The sequence below is a fragment of the Macaca nemestrina genome, chromosome 12 (assembly GCF_043159975.1).
Source record: "Macaca nemestrina isolate mMacNem1 chromosome 12, mMacNem.hap1, whole genome shotgun sequence".
Classification (NCBI taxonomy): Eukaryota; Metazoa; Chordata; class Mammalia; order Primates; family Cercopithecidae; genus Macaca; species Macaca nemestrina.
Window position 1 is genome coordinate 103,796,318 of NC_092136.1, and position 20,208 is coordinate 103,816,525.

Here is a 20,208-nt window from a genome sequence, read left to right on the forward strand (position 1 = left end):
CAAGGCAGATGGATCACTTGAGTCCAGGAGTTTGAGACCAGCCTGGGCAAAATGGTGAGATTCTGTCTCTACAAAAAAAAAAAAAGTACAAAAAGTTAGCCAGGCATGGTAACACATGCCTGTAGTCTCAGCTACTCAGGAGGCTGATATGAGTGGATCACTTGGGCCCGGGAGGCAGAGGTGACCTGAAATCACACCGCTGCATTCCACCCTGGGCAACAGAGCAAGCTCCTGTCTCAAAAAAAAAAAAAAAAAAAAAAAATTTTGTCTAAATATTTTAGCATAAACATTAAGACAGAGAAATAAGAGTAATATCTAAACTATACATAATTAAGGAGGTAAAGCAAACAAACAGCTCAATAATACTAAAAGAACAAGAAAGGAAAAATTCCTGAAAATATTTTTAAAAGGTTAATAAGCACAAATATAAGGATGTCTGTGAATTTTTTAAAAAACTATATTTATAAATAAAATGTAATAGATTCTCCAGGTGAACAATAAAACTTGGTTAGGCTAGACAAAAGAAACTACGTCCTACCATGTGCTCTTTCTAAAAAGCACATCTAAATCAGAAGGGCACAGAAAAGGTGAAAATCAGAACACACCAGTGTAAGAGGTTGGATGTGTCTCCTAAAGTCCATGTGTTGGAAACTTAATCCCCAATGCAATAGTGTAGAGAGGTGAGGCCTTTAAGAGGTAGTAAGGACATAAGGGCTTTGCTCTAATTAATAGATTAATGCTATTATTCAGGAGTGGATCAGTTATCACAGGAGTGGGTTCCCGATAAAAGGATGAGTTTGCCCTGCTTCCTCTCCCTATCTGCAGCTCTCTTCTCCTTCCTCCTTTCACCATTTGATGACACAGCACAAAGGCCCTCACCAGATGCAGCCTGTTAAACTTAGAACCATGTGTCAAATAAATTTCTGTTCATTATAAGTTATCCAGTCTCAAATATTCTGTTACGGCAGCACAAAACACACTGAAAAATTTAGCGTTGAGAAGTGGGGCTTTTGCTGGAACAAACACTTGAAAACATGCAAGTGGCTTTGGAACTGGGTGATAGGTAAAAGCTGGAAAGTTTTGTACAATCAGGAAAGAAAAAGCTTATATTGCCATGGAACATTAAGAGTAATTCCAGTGAGGGCCCAGAAGGAGACAAGAGCTGTAGCAAGAGCCTAAACCTTGGTAGGGATTACTTAAGTGGTTGTGATCAGAATGTTGGTAAAAATATGGAAACTGAAGGCCATTTTGATAAGTTCTCAGACAGAACTGAGGAACAAGGGAGTGAAATCCAGAATAAAGGCCATCTTTATTATACAGTTGCAAAAACTTGGCAGAATTGTGTCCAGGTTCCAAGACTTTGCAGATGGCAGGACTTAAGAGTAATGAACTAAGATATCTGGCAGGATAAGCATCTAAGCAGCGAAGCATTCAAGGTGCTACATGGCTTCTTTTGGCCACTACAGTAACATAAGAGAAGAGAGAAATTATTTTAAAAAGAAATTTATAATTAAAAGTAAAGCAGAACAGAAAGATTTGGAAATTTTTCAGCTTGGTCACAGAACAAAAAAGTATGTTGCAGGGAAATACAAAGGGTGTGGCCAAGTGACCATTTGGTGAAGAGATTAATATGGATAGAATAAATTCAGGCTGTATTAATCAAGACAGTGGAGAAAATTACCCCAAAGACATTTCAGTGATCCTCAAGGCAAGCTAGGTCCTTGAGAGCAAGATTTTCAGAGAGGTGCACATGGAACCTCAGTATTTGCTGCCTAGGGCCACCTCAAGACTGCTTTCTGCATCCCACTGCAGTGCTCCTTGGCTGGCCCAGCCATAGCTCAAGCATGCCAGGTGCATCTCATGCCACAGCTCCAAAGGGTGCAAACAGTAAGCTTTGGCAGCATTCACATGATGCTGCAGTGCACGTCAAGTCTGCAGATAGAGTGTACAAGCTGTGAGACCATGGTGACCGCCATTGGATTTCAAAGGATGTGTTGAACAGCCAGGGACCCAGGCAGAAACTTGTCACAGGAACAGAGCCACCACAGTAAGCTGCTACTAGGGCAATGCCCAGCAAGGCCACAGGAGAGAAGCCCCTACAGAGAGTGCCTATAGGGAATGCTTAGCAGAGCCATGGGAGTGGGGCAGCCCCCCAAGACCTCAGAACTGTTGAGCCACCTGCATGTAATTCCAGTCTGGGAAAGCTGTAGGCATGAGATCTGTGAGAGCTGCTGGGTGAACTGAGCCCAGCAAAGCTAAAGAGCAGGGTTCCCTGAGGCACTGGGTGTCCAGTCCCTGCCCCAGTGTGCCTACGAGGTGAGACACAGAGTCAAAAGAGATTATACTGGAATCTTAAGATTTATTACTGTTTTCACTTTTGGATTTTGGACTTACTTGGAACTGGCTACTTCTTTCTTTTTGCCTATTTCATCTTTTTGGAATGGGAATGTCTGTCCTATGTCTATCTCACTGTATTTTGCAAGCATGTGCTTGTTTTGGTTTCATGTGCTCATAACTGGAGGGAAATTTGCCTCAGGATAGATCATGCCTTGAGTCTCACTCAATCTGATTTTGATGAGAATCTGGACTTTGGACTTTACAGTTGATGTTGGAACAACTTATGACTTTATTGGGGCTATTGGGATGGAATTAATATATTTAACATATGAGAATAACATAAATTTGAGGGGCAAAGGGTGAAATGCTATGATTTGAATGTGTTCCTGAAAGTTTATGGGCTGGGAATTTAACCTCCAATGCAACAGTGTTGAGAGATGGGAGTTTTTAGGTCGTGAGGGTTCTGCCCTCATTAATGGATTAATGCCATTAACGTGTAAGTAGGTTAGTTATTACAGGAAAGAGTTCTTGATAAAAGAAGGAGTTTGATCCCATTTCTCTCTCTCTCTTGCATGCATTCCTGTCCTTCCAGCTTGTGCCTTCTGCTGTGAGATGATACAGTAAGAAGGCCCTCACTAGATGCTGAGAAGATACCAATGCCACTGCTATGCCCTTGGACTTCCCAGCCTCCAGAACCATGAGCCAAATAAATTTCTGTTCATTATAAGTTATCCACATTGAAAATGAATGGAGGAAGGATGAAGATGTGAGCTGAAGGGAGAGGAAGCTGAGAACCCTGCACCAGGCTACCTACCATCAGGACTTGTTAATGGCCCCCAGGAACTCCTGGGGAAAAGGTGAGGTGGACAGGTGAGGAGTGGCCTGATCTCACCACGTACCTCTGGAATCTGGGTAACAGAAAACTCCACAACGCCTATGGACACTTAAGGTGGCAGGAAGAGTTGCTTAGAGAACTAGGAGGAGCAGGACCCAAGACTGCATGGGTTTGGTACAGGAATATCTCTAGTGGGGCACAGCCAGGGATACCCTTCACCCAAGGCCTTCCAGATTCCTCTAGGAAACTTTAGATATTGGGGGACTGCCGAACTTGGAGACAGTAGGGTGGTCTTGGCTGTGAGATGGGACCAGTCCAATCTGAGCATATCCCTGTCCACTGGCCTCTCTTAGGGCCCCAGACCTGGCCATGCCCACTGGCAGCACAGCCTCAGATGCCCAACCAGGGTGCTTCACAGGGGCCCTCATCATAACTTCTTTACCCGCAGACCACACCTGACCATCTGAGAGCTCCAGCAGATTGGTCCCAGCTGACATGCACTGACTCACTCACACCCTCTCCCCATCTTTCCTATGCTGCTTTGCTGGTATGTACTCACCCATGGCCAACCACATACTGCTTTGCTGGCATGCCTTCATGTGGGTGAGCCTCACCTCTGTCCTATGCCAGAGAGTATGTATATGATCACGTTGCTGTGCCACTTCTGCTGGTGTGAGTTCAATCTCTTGCCACCCCAAACACCTATTCTGGCACACAGGCACTCAGCCACACTGCCATTACCAGCATGAACACACAGACAGATGCCAGCAACCTTGCCCCCATACCCTGAAGCCACTGCCACCAGAGTGAATAAGTGCATAGATGCCAGTGGCTCCGCTCCCCCTACAATGACACCACCACTGTTATAAACACACACATGAACACCAGCAACCTTGCCCAACCCCATGCTGCTACCACTGTGTATGTGTACATGGAGGCCAGTAACCCCCGTGCCCACCAGTCCCCCCACTGCATTGCTACTGCCAATGTGAGTGCAAGCACAGACAACAGCAAACCTGCCCCTAACTGTGCCCCAGTGCTGGCATGAGAATGTTCAGGAATGCCACAGCTCTGTTTCCACTGGTACCCCACCCCAGCCAACATATGTGCACCCTGCCACACTGCCATGGTTGCTGGCATGCAAAAGTGAACAAAGGATCCTGACGCCACCACCCCAGCGAAGCACTCTGGCCAGTACCACCCATCAGAGTGCTGTAGCCAGTGGACCAGGAATATCTTGGCCCATCCAGCACAGCTGGTTCCCAACCTCAAGGGACAAGAGAACAAAACCAGGGTCCTGGTATCAGGCCCTGTGTTAAATAATGCAGACCAGAAGTGCTGAGCTGAGCTTTGGTCTCCTAAAATCTTTCAGAAATCAACTCAGCTGACCAAGCCCACCTTCTACCCAATCAAACTTCCAAGGGTATCAAAGAAGACAAAAGCAAGAAACTTCATCCAAAGGATGGTAACTTCAAAGATTGAGGGAACATCAGCACATACAGGTGAGAAAGAACTGGGGCAAGCACTCTGGCAACTTGAAAAGCCATAATGTCTTCTTACCTCCAAACACTGCGATAGTTTCCCAGCAATGGTTCTTAACCAGGCTAAAATGGCTGAAATGACAGAAATATAATTCAGAATATGAATAGAAATAAAGATCATAGACATAAAGGAGAAAGTTGAAACCCAGTCTAAGGAATACAATAAAATGATATAGGAGATAAAAGATAAAATGGCTATTTTAAGAAAGAACCAAACTGATCTGATAGAGCTAAAACATGCACTTCAAGAATTTCATAATATAATTGCAAGTACCAATAGGAGAATCAACCAAGTTGAGGAAAGACTCTCAGAGCTCAAAGACGAGTTTTCCAAAATAATTCAGTAAGACAAAAAAAAAAAAAAAAAGAAAAAAAAGAAAGAAGAATAAAAAAAACCTCTGAGAAACATGGGATTATGTAAAGAGACCAAATCTATGACTCATCAGCATCCCTGAAAGAGAGGGACAGAAAGCAACAACTTGGAAAACATATTTGAGAATCTTGTCCACAAAAATGTCCCCAACCTCGCTAGTGAGACCCACATTCAAGTTCAGAAAATTCAGAGAACGTCTGCAAGATACTATACAAGTTGAACATCCCCAAAAGACATAGTCATCAGACTCTCCAAGGTCAAAATAAAAGAAAAAAATATTAAAGCCATCTAGAGAGAAGAGGCACATCACTTAAAAAGGGAATCCCATCTGCTAACAGCAAACTTTTCAGCAGAAATCCTACAGGCCAGAAGAAATCAAGGACCCATATTCAGCATTTTTTAAGAAAAAATATTCCAACCAAGAATTTTACACCTATCTAAGCTAAACTTTATAAGCAAAGAAGAAATAAGATTCTTTCCAGATAAGCAAATGCTAAGGGAATTTGTTACCACCAGACCTGCCTTACAAAAGGTCCAAGGGAATGCTAAATATGGAAAGTAAAGACCATTACCAGCCACCACATAAACACACTTAAGTATATAGACCATTGCACTGTAAAGCAACCATACAATTAAGTCTGCTAAAGAACCAGCTAACGACATGGTGATAGGATCAAATTTGCACATATCAACATTAACCTTGAAGGCAAATGGGCTAAATGCTCCGATTAAAAGGCACAGGGTGGCAAGTTGGATAAAGAGGCAAGACTCAACTGGATGCTGTCTTCAAGAGAATCATCTCACATACAATGACACCCACATGCTCAAAGTAAAGGGATGGAAAAAAATCTACCAAAGAAATAGAAAACAGAAAAAAGCAGGAGTTGCTATTCTAATTTCAAACAAAACAGACTTTAAACCAACAGTAATTAAAAAAAAAAAAGAAAGAATAGCGTTTCATAATGGTAAAGAGGTCAATTCAACAAGGAGACCTAACTATCCTTAATATACACGCACCCAAAAGAGAAGCACGGAGATTCATAAAGCAAGTTTTCAAGGACTTGCACAGAGACTTAGATGGCCACAGAATAATAGTGGGAGACTTTAACATCTTACTGAATGTATTAGAAAGATCGTCAAAGTAGAAAACTGACAAGATATTCAGGATCTAACCTCAACACTTGACCAACTGAGCCTAACAGATATCTATAGCACTCTCCACCACAAAACAACAGAATATACATTCTTCTCATCTGCACATGGCACACACTCTAAAATTAACCACACAATTGGTTATAAAATAATCCTCAGCACGTTCACAAAAACCATAGTTATACCAACTACATGCCTGGACCACAGCCCCCCCAAAAATAGAAATCAATACTAAGAAGATTGCTCAAAACCATACAATTACATGAAAATTAAACAACATGCTTCTGAATGACATTTGGGTAAACGATAACATTAAGGCAAAAGTCAAGAAGTCTTTGAAACAAAAAAGAACAAAGCTAAAACATACCAGATTCTCTCAGCACAGCTAAAGCAATGTTAAGAGGAAAGTTTATAAGACTAAAAGCCCACATCAAAAATTTAGAAAAATCTCAACTTAACAACCTAACATTATACCTAGAGTAACTAAAGAAAAATAAACAAAAGCAAACCAACCCCAAAGTTAGCAGAAGACAAGAAATAACCCAAAGCAGAGCTGAACTGAATGAAATTGAGATGAAAAAAAAAACAAAAACAAACAAACAACAACAACAAAAGAAACATACAAAACATCAACAAATCCAGGAGTTGGTTCTTTGAAAGAATAGGTAACAGTGATAGACCACTGCTAAGACTAATAAAGAAAAAAACAGTGAATATCCAAATAAACACAATCAGAAATGACAAATGGGACATGACCAATAACCCCACAGAAATACAAACAAAAACAAAGAAACAAAAATCCATAGACTACTATGAACACCTCTATGCACACAAACTAGAAATCCTAAAAGAAATGGATAGATTCCTGGAAACATACAACCTCTCAATATTGAATTAGGAAAAAATGGAACCCTAAACAGACCAATAATGAGTTTTAAAATTGAATTAGATATTTAAAAAGCCTACCAACAAGAAAAAGCCCAGGACCAGATGTATTCATAGCCAAATTCTACCCCATGTGTAAAGAAGAGCTGGTACCATTCCTACAGAGGCTATTCCAAAAAATTGAGGAGGGATTGGTCCTGACCTCATTCTATGAGGTCAGCATCATCCTGATACCCAAACCTGGCGGAAACTTCAGGCCAATATTTCTGATGAAGATGGAGGCAAAAATCCATGATAAAATACTGGCAAACAGAATTCAGCAGCTAATGTACTATAATCAACAAGTAGGCTTTATCCCTGAGATGCAAGGTTGGTTCAACATACATAAATTAATACATGTGATTCATCATCTAAACAGAACTAAAGCAAAACACACTGGATCATCTCAATAGATGCATAAAAGGCTTTTGATAATATTCAAAATCCCTTCATGTTAAAAAAAAAAAAACCTGAACAAAGTAGGCATCCTAGTAACATACCTCAAAATAATAAGATCCATCTGTCACAAACCCACAGACAACACGATACTGAGTAAACAAAAGCTGGAAGCATTTCCCTTGAGAACCTGAACAAAACAAAGATGCCTTTCTCACCACTCCTATTCACCACAGTACTAGAAGTCCTGGCAATCAGGCAAGAGAAGAAATTTTAAAAGGCATCCAAATAGAAAGAGAGGAAGTCAAACTATCCCTGTTTGCAGACAGTATGAGTCATCTAGAAAACCCTGTGGTCTCTGCCCAAAAGTTCCTTGATCTGATAAACAACTTCAGGCAAGAGAAGAAATAATAAAGGCATCAAAATAGGAAGAGATGAAGTGAAACTATTCCTGTTTGCAGAAAATATGATTTTATACCTAAAAAACTCCACGGTCTCTGCCAAAAACTCTGTAATCTGATAAACAACTTCAGTAAAGTTTCAGGATACAAAATCAATATACAAAAATCAGTAGCATTTCAATACACCAACAACATCCAAGTTGAGAGCCAAATCAAGAACACAATCCCATTCACAGTAGTCACAAATAAAATAAAATACCTAGGAATACAGCTAAGCAGGAGGCAAAAGGATCTCTATTACGAGAATTGCAAATCACTTCTCAAAGAAATCAGAGATGACACCAACAAATGGAAAAACATTCCATGCTCATGAGGATAGGAAGAATCAATATTGTTAAAATGGCCATGCTGCCCAAAGAAATTCGTAGATATGATGCTCTTCCTATCAAACTACCAATGATACTCTTCACAGAAATAGAAAAAAAACTCTTAAAATTCATGTGGAACCAAAAAAGAGCCTGAATAGCCAAGGCAATCCTAACCAAAAAGAACAAAGCAGGAGGCATCACATTACCCAACTTCAAACTATGCCACAGGGGTACAGTAACAAAAATAGCATGGTACTGGTACAAAAACAAACACATAGACCAATGAAATAGAATAGAGAGTCCACAAATAATGCCACACCCCGACCTTCATAGATCCACAAATAATGTCACAACCATCTGATGTTCAACAAAGTTGACAAAACAAGTAATGGAGAAAAGACTCAGTATTTGTCCATTTTCACACTGATATAAAGATACACCTGAGACTGTGTAATTTATTAAAAAGGTAGGTTTAATTGACTCACAGTTCCTCATGGCTGGGGAGGTATCAGGAAACTTACAATCATGGTGGAAAGAGAAGAGGCACGTCTTACATGGCAGCAGGCAAGAGAGCGAGTGTGTGAAGGAGGAATTGTCAGACACTTATAAAACCATCAGATCTCATGAGAATTCACTTGCTATCATTAGCACAGCATGGGGGACAGCACCCCCATGAGCTAAGCACTTCCCACCAGGTCTCTCCCTTGACACGTGGGGATTGTGGGGATTACAATTCAAAATGAGATTTAGGTGGGGACACAAAGCCTAACCATATCAGACTCTCTATTCAACAGATGGTACTGGGATTACTGCCTAGCCATTTGCAGAGATTAAAACTGGACCCCTTTCTTACACCATGTATAAAAATCAACTCAAGATGGATTAAAGACTTAAATGTAAAACTCAAAACTATATAAACCCTGGAAGATAATCCAGGAGATACCATTCTGGATAGAGGTCCTGGCAAAGGTTTCATGACAAAGATGCCAAAACAAATTGCAACAAAACCAAAAATTGACAAATAGGACCTAATTAAACTAAAAAGCTTCAGCAAGCAAAGGAAACTATCAACAGAGTAAACAGACAACATACAGAATGGAAGAAAATACTGGCAAATTGTATATTCTACAAAGGTCTAATATCCAGCATCTATGAGGAACTTAAACAATTGAAGAAACAAAAACAAACAATCCCATTGAAAAACAGCAGACTGCATTTCTAATCTTCATCATGCCTGAGACTGGTCTTGCAATGTTACCTTTAAGTGAATCACATAATTGTCTTTGGAACTTGGTCTCCCAACCCTTACTGTGATTGCAAAGTGTTTACCAGATATTTGATGAGGTGCCATGTTTTTGAAAAACGTATCATGTAATTCAGAAATACTATTGATACTGAATACCAGATACCACTATGTAGTAAGTCTTTTAGGATGATTTTAATTTAGTCATGCCTCATTTTCTGATTCTCCTCATTGGGAGTTCTTAAATCTTAGCAAGCATTAGCAATATTCAATGAAAAATTCCACTGAAACTTTCAAGTTGGAGCAATTGTCTGTGTTTGAAAAGATGAAATAAAAATAATAATCAAGGGCAAAGCTTTGAGTGCCCAGAAGGGAAAGTCATACCAATTGCTAACCTGTCTAGTTTTAGGAATCACCATATTTTTTTTTCAGTGTTAACAATCATGATAATCAAATTAAAACACTATTTTGTTCACTTGTGGGACTGCAGTTCTGAATTTTGGGTTAAAGGTTTTGGCTGCTGTAAGAATGTGAATTTGAATGTATTTTGAATTGTAAGCGCAAACATACTTTTTGGTACAATTTTTTTTTTCATTTAATTGGAATGATCTTCAGGTTTCTACAAATAGAGTAATTGTAAATTTAAAGTATTAGCATTTATTGGTGAATAATGTATATATCCCCATTCTAAGAAATAAAAGTGAGTGAAGTTGAAATAAAATATTTAAAGTTAAAAAAAAAAGTGGGCAAAGAACATGAACAAACATTTTCAAAAGAAGATATATACATGCCCAATAAGCATATAAAAATGTTCAACATCATTAATCACAGAAATGGAAATCAAAACCAAAATGAGATACAATCTCACACTAGTCAGAATGGTTATTATTAAAAATTAAAAAAAAAACAGAAAAAGAAATGCTTATATACTGATGGTGGGAATATAAACTAGTTCAGCCACTGTGGAAAGTAGGGCAGCAGTTTTTCAGAGAGCTTAAAACAGAATTACTCTTCCACCCAGAAATGCCATTATTGGGTATACACCCAAAGGAATATAAATCATTCTGTCAATACCATGAGGACACATATATGTATATGTTAATCACAGCACTACTCATAATAGCAAAGACATGGAATCAACCTAAATGCCCGTCAATTGTAGACTGGATACAGAAAATGTGGTACATGTACACCATGGAATACTACACAGGCAGAGAAAAAGAATGAGATCATGTCCTTTGCAGCTGCATGGATGGATCTGGAGGCCATTATTCTATGTGAACTAACAGAGGAAGAGAAAATAAAATACTGCATGTTCTGAGTTATAAGTGAGAGCTAAACATTCAGTCCACATGGACACAAAGAAGGGAACAACAGACACCTGGGCCTGCTTGAGGATGTTTGGTGGGAGGAGAGAAGAGGTAAAGAAACTAGTTATCAGGTACTATGCTTATTAAATGGGTGATGAAATAATGTATATAGCAAACCCCTGTGTCACACAATTTACCTATGTAATATACCTGCACATATACTACTGAATCTAAAATAATTGTTAAAAAAATTATCCATTCTGGATAAAAAATTATCCATCCTATCCTGTTATAGCAGCACAAAATAAATGAAGACAACTTGAAACTCTAAGCTAAAGAAAGCTGGTCTTGCTGGTCATAGACTTTAAGGTCAAAATAGTTACCAGAAAAAAAGCAGGTGAGCACCTACTGATGAAAATTACAATTTTCCAGGAAGATAAAGTAATTATAATGTTTAAGCTTATATGGGCACATATTAACATTTATTCAGAATGTATAAAGCAAAAATTGATAGGCTACAATGAAAGTGTAACAAATCTACCATTATAGTAAGAAATTTAAACACACCTATCTCAGGTATTGACACAAAAAGCAGATCAAAACTAGCAATGTTACAGAAATTGTAAACACAATGAACATGAATGTCCTATTAAACATATGAAGAACATTTATCCAATTATTGGATAATTCTGGATAATTCTTTTTGACATGCAAGGAACATTTTCACAAATTTATCACATACTAGGCCAAAAAGTCTTTAACTATTTCAAAAAGTACCAAAGACTACCTTGTCTCACAAGAAGGAAAATAATGTAGCTATTGGTAATAAAATGAAAACTAAGACAATTTCATACATTTGACAGTTTAAAAGCGAACTTCTAAATACCTCCTAGATGAAAGAATACATTATAAGGGAAAATACAAAAAATACTTAGAACTAAATGATACTGAGAACGTAAGTTATGTGGGCTGCAGTTACAGTCCCAGAAAACTTCAGTGCCCTACAACTACTAAAGAAGACAAATCAATATTTTAAAAGCCTTCTTATAAGTAGAACACCAAATACAAATAGTTGTATAAGAAAATATACAAATGTTATCAGCAAATTTTAATTGTATACAAACTTTTTCCTAAGTATAACAAAGAGGAAACTTTCCTTAACTCTTTTAAAGCAGTCATTTTTAGCCTCAATAGCTAAGGCAGACAAGAGTGTAAAAAGGGGGGAAATTTCCGAACAATTAGATGCAAAAATCCTAAACTATTTAGAAACTGATTACAATGTTGTATTTTAAAAAAGACATTATGACCAAGGCACATCAATTCCAGGAATAGAATATATCTTTATGATCTTTATATCTTCCAGCTTCCATTATTTGTGTGGAAAATTCAGTTATTAGTCTTTCATTGCTACTATGAAAGCAATGCTGTTTTTTTCTGGGTGCTTTAAATAATTTGTCCTTGTCCTGGGCTTTCAGCAGTTCACGATGAGCCAAAATGGGATTTATTTTGCATATATCTTTACTAGTTTCTTCAGAATTTCTTGATTTTGTGGGTTAGTTTTAGAAAATTTTTGGTTATTATCTCTTCAAATATTCCTTCTTCCCCTATTCTTTGTCTCCATTCTTTCTGAGACTTCAATTACAAGCATGTTACACATTTTAAAAACTATGTCTTGTATGTGTTTTATGCTCTTTTTTGCATTTACCTTTTCTCTTTTTTTGTGCTTCAGTTAGCATATTTACTCCTGGGAGGGGAATACCTGAAGCCTTGTGCCTTGTTTCTCCTGAACTTCACCCTATGTGCCTTGTCTCTGTTTATTGTGATCTGTGTCTTTTTGTTTTAATAAACCCTAAACATCAATATAACCACTTCTAAGTCCTAAGAGTCCTTCTAGTGGGTCATCAAGCTTGAGGAAGTTCTCAGGAACACACAACATGACAACACTTACAAAAGCAACAAAACTAAAAAGTATCCTAGAATACATCTAAAAAAAAGATGTCTGATACCTCTAGACAAAAAATTATGAACTTTTGATAAAAACACTAAACAATAATAAAGATATTTCTTTTTAATCTTTATTTTGCAGATAAAATATAGATATTTCACATTCATGGATAAGAAAACTCAGCCTTAACAATGTCAAACTGAGAAGATATTGATAGTTATGGAAAATTTTGATCAAACTCCTAGTAGAATTTTAAATAAACTTGATGATTCTGAGTTTCACATGGAAAAACAAAGGGCCGAGAATAGAATATCCAAAAGCATTAATATGTTGGGGAATTTGGCACACCGAATATCAAGAGTTATTATAATCCAATAGCAATTAAGGTGAGAAGATACTGATGCAAGGAAGGATACATTGTTTAATGGAGCAAGAATTGAGGACTCACACATATATGGAAGATAATTCTAATTTGATTAATAATTTAAATGTAAAAGTCAAAACTTCAAAACTTTTAAAAGAAAATATTAATGTTTGTAGAGAGGGGTTTCTAAATAAACATCTAAAACATAATTCATAAAGATTGATAAGTCAACTTCATGAAAATTAAAAGCTCGTGTTCATCACAGTATAGCAAGAGAGTAAAAACATGAACCATAATGCCGCACATATCATTAATAAAGAACTGGCCTTGGAATGCATAAACAACCACTAGAACTATATAAAATCAGTTAGAAGATAGCCATCCCAATAGATGAAATGGGCAATAAAATACCTAGACATTTCACAATGAATGTATGAATTTATGACCAATCTCATTATTAACCAGAGAAATGCGTTAAGACAGTGAGATACCATTTCATACCAATGAAAAAATTAAATTATCTAAAATAAGATGTTCTAGAGAAGATGTAGATCAATAGGAACACATTTCTGGTGGAAGAGTAAATTGGAAAGCCTCTCTGGAGAACAGTTTCATGATAATATGTAAGGCTGAACATTTGAATACTCTAAGACTCAACAATTCCACTATTAGGTATATAGCCTATAGAAATCCTGTACCCATGTACCAGGAGTCATATATGAGTCTTCCTTGCCAGACTGTGCATAATAGTGAAAATTAGTATCAATGTAAATGTTCATTGATTGGAAAACAGATATATAATTGGAGTTATAACTTGCAGTATCACATGATGGAATATCACACAGCTATACCCACCAACATGGATGATTCTTAGAAGGCTAATTTTGAGTGGAAAAAAAGGTTACGTCCATGGTGACTACAAACAAATATAATAAAGCTCAAAACATGCAAAATAAAACCATCTATTGTTTAGGCATAAATACACATATGGATAAGCAGTTTTAAAGGAAGGAATTGATAAACACAAAATATGCAATGATTGTTACCCCAGGCAAAGGGAGAAGAAGGCATCTGGACACAAATACATCAAGATCACCATTAAAGTTATTTTCCTTTTGCTAGTTGGAAAATACGTAAGTGTTCATTTTAATGTTAAGTTCTAAATTGTACATGTGTTTTTATATATACTGTCTTTTTAGTAGGATATGTTTAAAATAAATGAAGAAAAGTATTCTCATAACAACAATTAAAGTGATTAAATATAGCTAGTTTTTACAATAATGAAAAAAATCTCCAGAACAAAGAACTACATTTTGAATCAGGGAAATGTCTATGTTTCTATTGTCTCATTTATTTTGTACCATTAAGATATTCTGACTTATTTTTTTTAAGTTTTATTTTTAATTTCTGTTTCTCCAATTCACCAATGCTTTCATGTTCTGACACTTATAATTATGGCCTAAGATGTATTTCGTTTACAAACTATTATTCTTCCAGATAGAAATATATGTGCAAATTGCCTTCCAAATTACTGTTCAGACATTTTTCATAATCTGTTCACTAATTTTGAAGCTTGCATTATTTAAGTGCCTTAAGCCAAAGACATTTTTATGGCAAAGTCTTTTATAAGAAAAGAGAGCTTTATCAAGCAAAACCATCACAAGGATCCAAGGCTCAAAGACATAACTAGATAAGTCTGTTGATGCTGTTGATGTCATTGCCTGCCCGCCCCCCCCACCAACAAGTGACAATGTACTTCACAAATGAGATAGTGGGTGGTTCCTAAGCACTATTTCCAAACTCCCTCCTACATGGCAGGATTTAGTTATTTGCCGAGGAAGATATGCAGTAAAGTATTAAAGTCACATGGGGCCAGGTGCGGTGGCTCATGCCTGTAATCCCAGCTCTTCGGGAGGCCAAGGCAGGCAGATCACTGAAGGCTGGAAATTCGAGACCAGCCTGGTTACATGGTGAAAACCCGTTTCTACTAAAGATACAAAATTAACCATGCGTGGTGGCAGGCTACTCAGGAAGCTGAGGCAGGAGAATCACTTGAAACCGGGACGCGGAGGTTGCAGTGAGCAGAGATCATGCCACTGCACTCCAGCCTGGGTGACAAAGCAAGACTCCATCTCAAAAAAAAAAAAAAAAAAAAAGGTCACATGGATACATTCATTTTTTATTTTAAGATTTTTGAATAGAACACATACATATATCTAAGCTGACTTAGTGACTTTCCTCTTCGCTGCATAAGACAGGAAAAAAAATTTAAGTGATACAATAAGATCTCTTTGTGATTTGATGTTTTGCAAAAGATTCAGGGAAGGAAGCTATTATAAGGAGTCACTGGGAGGCTCTGCAGTTCACCAAGAACACCTGCTTCAGTGACCCTGATTCAATTTACTCACTGGCTCTCTAACTGGAAACAGATGCTGAGATTGCAGGAGTCATGCAGCAGATACACTCACTACTATTCTTAAGCTTTCTGAAAGAACAAGAGTTCAGACACTTGTCCTTCTTTGAATTACTGTCTTGTTTGGCATAACAATTATTCAGCAAAATCATCAGGCTACTATAATATCCTAATATTTGGCTATTCAGGAAGATACATAGCAGTGTGCCAAGGACACAAAAAGCTACCAAATAAACATAGCACATTATCCAGGAGTTTTAACTTCACGCCAAAATTTGGAGGTAAATATTTTCACAATTTAATCTGAAAGACATTTAAATTATTTTTGCAGTAAAACAAAGACATTGTGGAAGGGTAGTTGTAATTTGCATGCTTTTAAAAAGTGAACGTTTCAGATTTTAAACAAATTTCACATTTTTATCCAACCCCCTTGGTGATGTGTTTCTAGACCCCTTAAGACATCTTTTATGGTTACTTCTTGGGCTTTGATGGAAGAAGTTCAAGACTTGCTTCCCTAAATTATTCCAGGATTAGAAGAGACTAGATTTTTCTCAGGGATGTATCTGTCTCAGAACATAAAGCGAAGGGCCAGAGCACCCCAGAGGGTTGGCCCTAATGGAGATCAATTTGCTACTTACTGTAAAATAAGTGTTTCTTTCTTTTTCTTCACTAGTAATCATTTCACTTCCAAAAGGCTGTGCACCTTTGCTGATGAAAAATCAGCAGGAGTTCAGAGAGAAGCTTTTTACTTGAGTGAGCATGGAGAAAAGGAAGTCTTTTTTATTAATTGAGGTTAGGACGTTAACAGCTCTTCTTAGCAACTGCATCATTCCACAGAGAAGAAGTGGGCCTTTGAGGGGCGGGCAAGGCAATCAGTGAAATATTCTGTGTGGAGAGAGGGGCAGTTGGCTTCAATACGGTAGAGATACGGAAAGAGTTTATTTGGGAGAACAGAGAATAGGGAGTAATTGGTCAGTGTCAGGGAACAGGTGACAAAGATGAATTACAACCAACTATAGACCAATGGATAGAGAAGACTGGCATTCTGACAGAGGAGAACTAGCATATTATTCAAGGCAAATAAAATAGTCTGGGGCTAAGGTTGAAGTAGTGGTGCCTGTGTCTCAGTTTCCTCATCTATAAAAATAAACAATACCACCTTTCAGGACCAGGGCCATGTGGGTTTAAAGAGTCAATTCAAGTCATCTGAGACAGTGTCTGGTATCAAGGAGACACTCCATTAATGGCAGTAACTGTTGTTATTATTGCTATTTACTTGTATTAAACCAATGTAGACCTCTATGTGGCAAAATAAACCCAAGTATTTACTGATTCATGCAGTCAAAAGTGTGGAAATTCAACATTCAATAAGACACTACCTGTGAGTGACTAGCGTGCTCTGTATAAAATCCTCTGCAGTAGGGATCAGTTTACCAAGTCTTGCACAGCACAGTCTGCAGTCACAACACAAAAACCAGAAGACGGTTTCTTCTCCTTTCTTCTTCTTACCTACTCAATCTGTAAGAGACTTCCAGCAATCACCCCTACTCACCCTTAGGGCATTATATATATTATTCCTCATAATTTCCAAATACCTAACAATGATTTTATCTACAACAAAGTCTCCTATTTACTAAGTATACTTACCCATTAACTATACAGCCTTGTAAACTCCATGCTGAGCTGAAGGGCTGCTATGTTTCTAATGGCTCACACCTGCTTTGCATTTGTTTCCAGCTGCAGATCATCATGTCACTCTTTCGATATTTTCCTCCAGTCACAAGGATGGCTTTCTACGCCCAGATTTGTGAGCAAATGTTCTTAGGCCAGTACTTCTTAAGCTATAGTATGCATAATAATTACATGGAGATCTAGTTAAAATGCAAATTGTGATGCAATAGATCTAGAGTAGGGCCCCTGAGTCTGCAGTTCTAACAAGCTCTATGGGGATGTTGATGCTGCTGGTCCTCAGACGACAGTTTGAAGGGCGAGGTACTATACTATAAGAAAGCAGGGTGCACTGTGACTGCTTACTCACTTTTTGCATTTTACATCAGGGAGCAGCTCAGCAAGGCATCTCCATTGGCCCCTCAAGACAGTCAGTCCTAGCTAGTTGTAATGTTTAATGAGTATTAAAGACCCAAAAGGCCCAGCAAACTCATGCTGCAGGGGTTTCTGGATGCACACTGCGTCAGTTAAATCAGTGTGTATGAGGATTTTGCTAATTGCTAAGGTCAGCTCTCATACCTGTTTACAGGGAAAATGGCATGTATATTTTATAAAAGCACATTGAATTATGTATCTGCAATTACAAAAGATTAAAGAGAAAGTCAACTCCAAAGAAAAGTGTTTGTTAGCTACTAACAATTTAGTTGACTCCTGTCTTCATTCTTCGTCTCTTTTATCTTTCTGGAAAACTTGCCCAGCCAACCACAAAATGACTCTATGATACTCAGCTCTCAATAGGGCAGGGAGACAAGCATTCCCTTCTGTACAAAAATATCCTTTGTTGCAAAGGTATTAATTTGAAATCTGTCTTTGCTGTTTTCACATCAACCCTGAAGTTATCTTCCAGAAGAGTGTATGTACATTTTAATCAGCATTATCTCAAGAGGAAATGCTGTACTCTAATTAATGGTTCAAGCAATTGTGCTAAGTATAACAATTGCTTGACGGTCATAGCTTGTGTTAACTGTATAATTGCTGTTTGTGCCTTGCTTATTCAAAAGTCACATTATTATCATCTCCAGATAGTCAGCATTTACTTCCAGCATTCAGAGCATAAGCAAAGTGGTGCCATACAAGTCAGCAATATTTTTTAATATGCTGCATTGCAGCATCTCAACCACCAGTGCAGGGAGGGCGTGGCCATGCCTGCTTGGCATTTGCTCTGTGTAATAGAGATTAAGATGATGACAGGCTACATTTTGTGATGCTTTAGAGAACTGTAACATATTAAAGGAAAAACATGGAGTGTCCAATATATTCTACAAGACACAAGATTTGCCCTGTCTCCATTCTTACTCTCTTTATATTTCAGCCTCACCCGAGATAAACTACCTATAGCCTCTACTGAATATACATGCAGAAAGAATATTGAAACATAAAACATTAGAAGGAAATATCACTTTCCAGTGTTGTACTGAGCCCTATTGGAACTTGAGGCAAAAGGTTATTCAGTAACACTGACACTGTCTTTAAAATTGTGACTCCTTCCTCCCTTCCTCCCTCTCTCCCTCTCTCTTTCTCTCCTTCCCTTCCTCCCTCCCTCCCCTCTCCTTTCTTTTCTTGATTTCTTTCTTTCTCTCTCTCTCTCCTCTCTCTCTATCTCTCTCTTTCTTCTTTGTTTTTCTTTCTTTCTTTCGAGACATAGTTTCATTCTGTCGCCTAGGCTGGAGTGCAGCTGACCTGATTTCAGCTCACTGCAACTTCCTCCTCTCAGGTTTAAACCATTCTCCTGCCTCAGCCTCCCAAGTAGCTGGGATTACAGGTGCATGCCACCACACCCAGCTAATTCTTTTTGTTGCTGTTGTTGTTATACTTTAAGTTCTAGGGTACATGTGCATAATGTGCAGGTTTGTTACATATGTATACATGTGCTACATTGGTGTGCTGCACCCATTAACTCGTCATTTACATTAGGTATATCTCCTAATGCTATCCCTCCCCCATCCCCCCGCCCCACAACAGGCCCTGGTGTGTGATGTTCCCCTTCCTATGTCCAAGTGTTGTCACTGTTCAATTCCCACCTATGAGTGAGAACATGCAGTGTTTAGTTTTCTGTTCTTGTGACAGTTTGCTGAGAATGATGGTTTCCAGCTGCATCCCTGTCCCTACAAAGGACATGCACTCATTCTTTTTTATGGCTGCATAGTATTCCATGGTGTATATGTGCCACATATTCTTAATCCAGTCTATCATTGATGGACATTTGGGTTGGTTCCAAGTCTTTGCTATTGTGAATAGTGCCACAATAAACATACGTGTGCATGTGTCTTTATAGCAGCATGATTTATAATCCTTCGGGTATGTACCCAGTAGTGGGATGGCTGGGTCAGACGGTATTTCTAGTTCTAGATCCTTGAGGAATCGCCACACTGTCTTCCACAGTGGTTGAACTAGTTTACAGTCCACCAACAGTGTAAAAGGGTTCCTATTTCTCCACATCCTCTCCAGCATCTGTTGTTTCCTGCTTTTTAATGATTGTCATTCTGACTGGCATGAGATGGTATCTCATTGTGGTTTTGATTTGCATTTCTCTGATGGCCAGTGATGATGAGCATTTTTTCCTGTGTCTGTTGGCTGCATAAATATCTTCTTTTGAGAAGTATCTATTCATATCCTTTGCCCACTTTTTGATGGGGTTCTTTGTTTTTTTCTTGTAAATTTGTTTGAGTTATTTGTAGGTTCTGGATATTAGCCCCTTGTCAGATGAGTAGATTGCAAAAATTTTCTCCCATTCTGTAGGTTGCCTGTTCACTCTGATGGTAGTTTCTTTTGCTGTGCAGAAGCTCTTTAGTTTAATTAGATCCCATTTGTCAATTTTAGCTTTTGTTGCCATTGTTTTTGGTGTTTTAGACATGAAGTCCTTGCCCATGACTATGTC

The 20,208-nt window shown here is 38.2% G+C and overlaps 1 long non-coding RNA gene across 1 annotated transcript; it reads left to right on the forward strand.

The window, feature by feature from the left end:
• Positions 1–3,094: 3,094 nt before the first annotated feature.
• LOC105493696 (uncharacterized) lies at positions 3,095–14,321 on the forward strand. Its single transcript, XR_011611025.1, has 3 exons — positions 3,095–3,194; positions 4,545–4,674; positions 14,241–14,321. It is a non-coding gene; the product is annotated as an uncharacterized lncRNA (long non-coding RNA).
• The last annotated feature ends 5,887 nt before the right edge of the window (positions 14,322–20,208 follow it).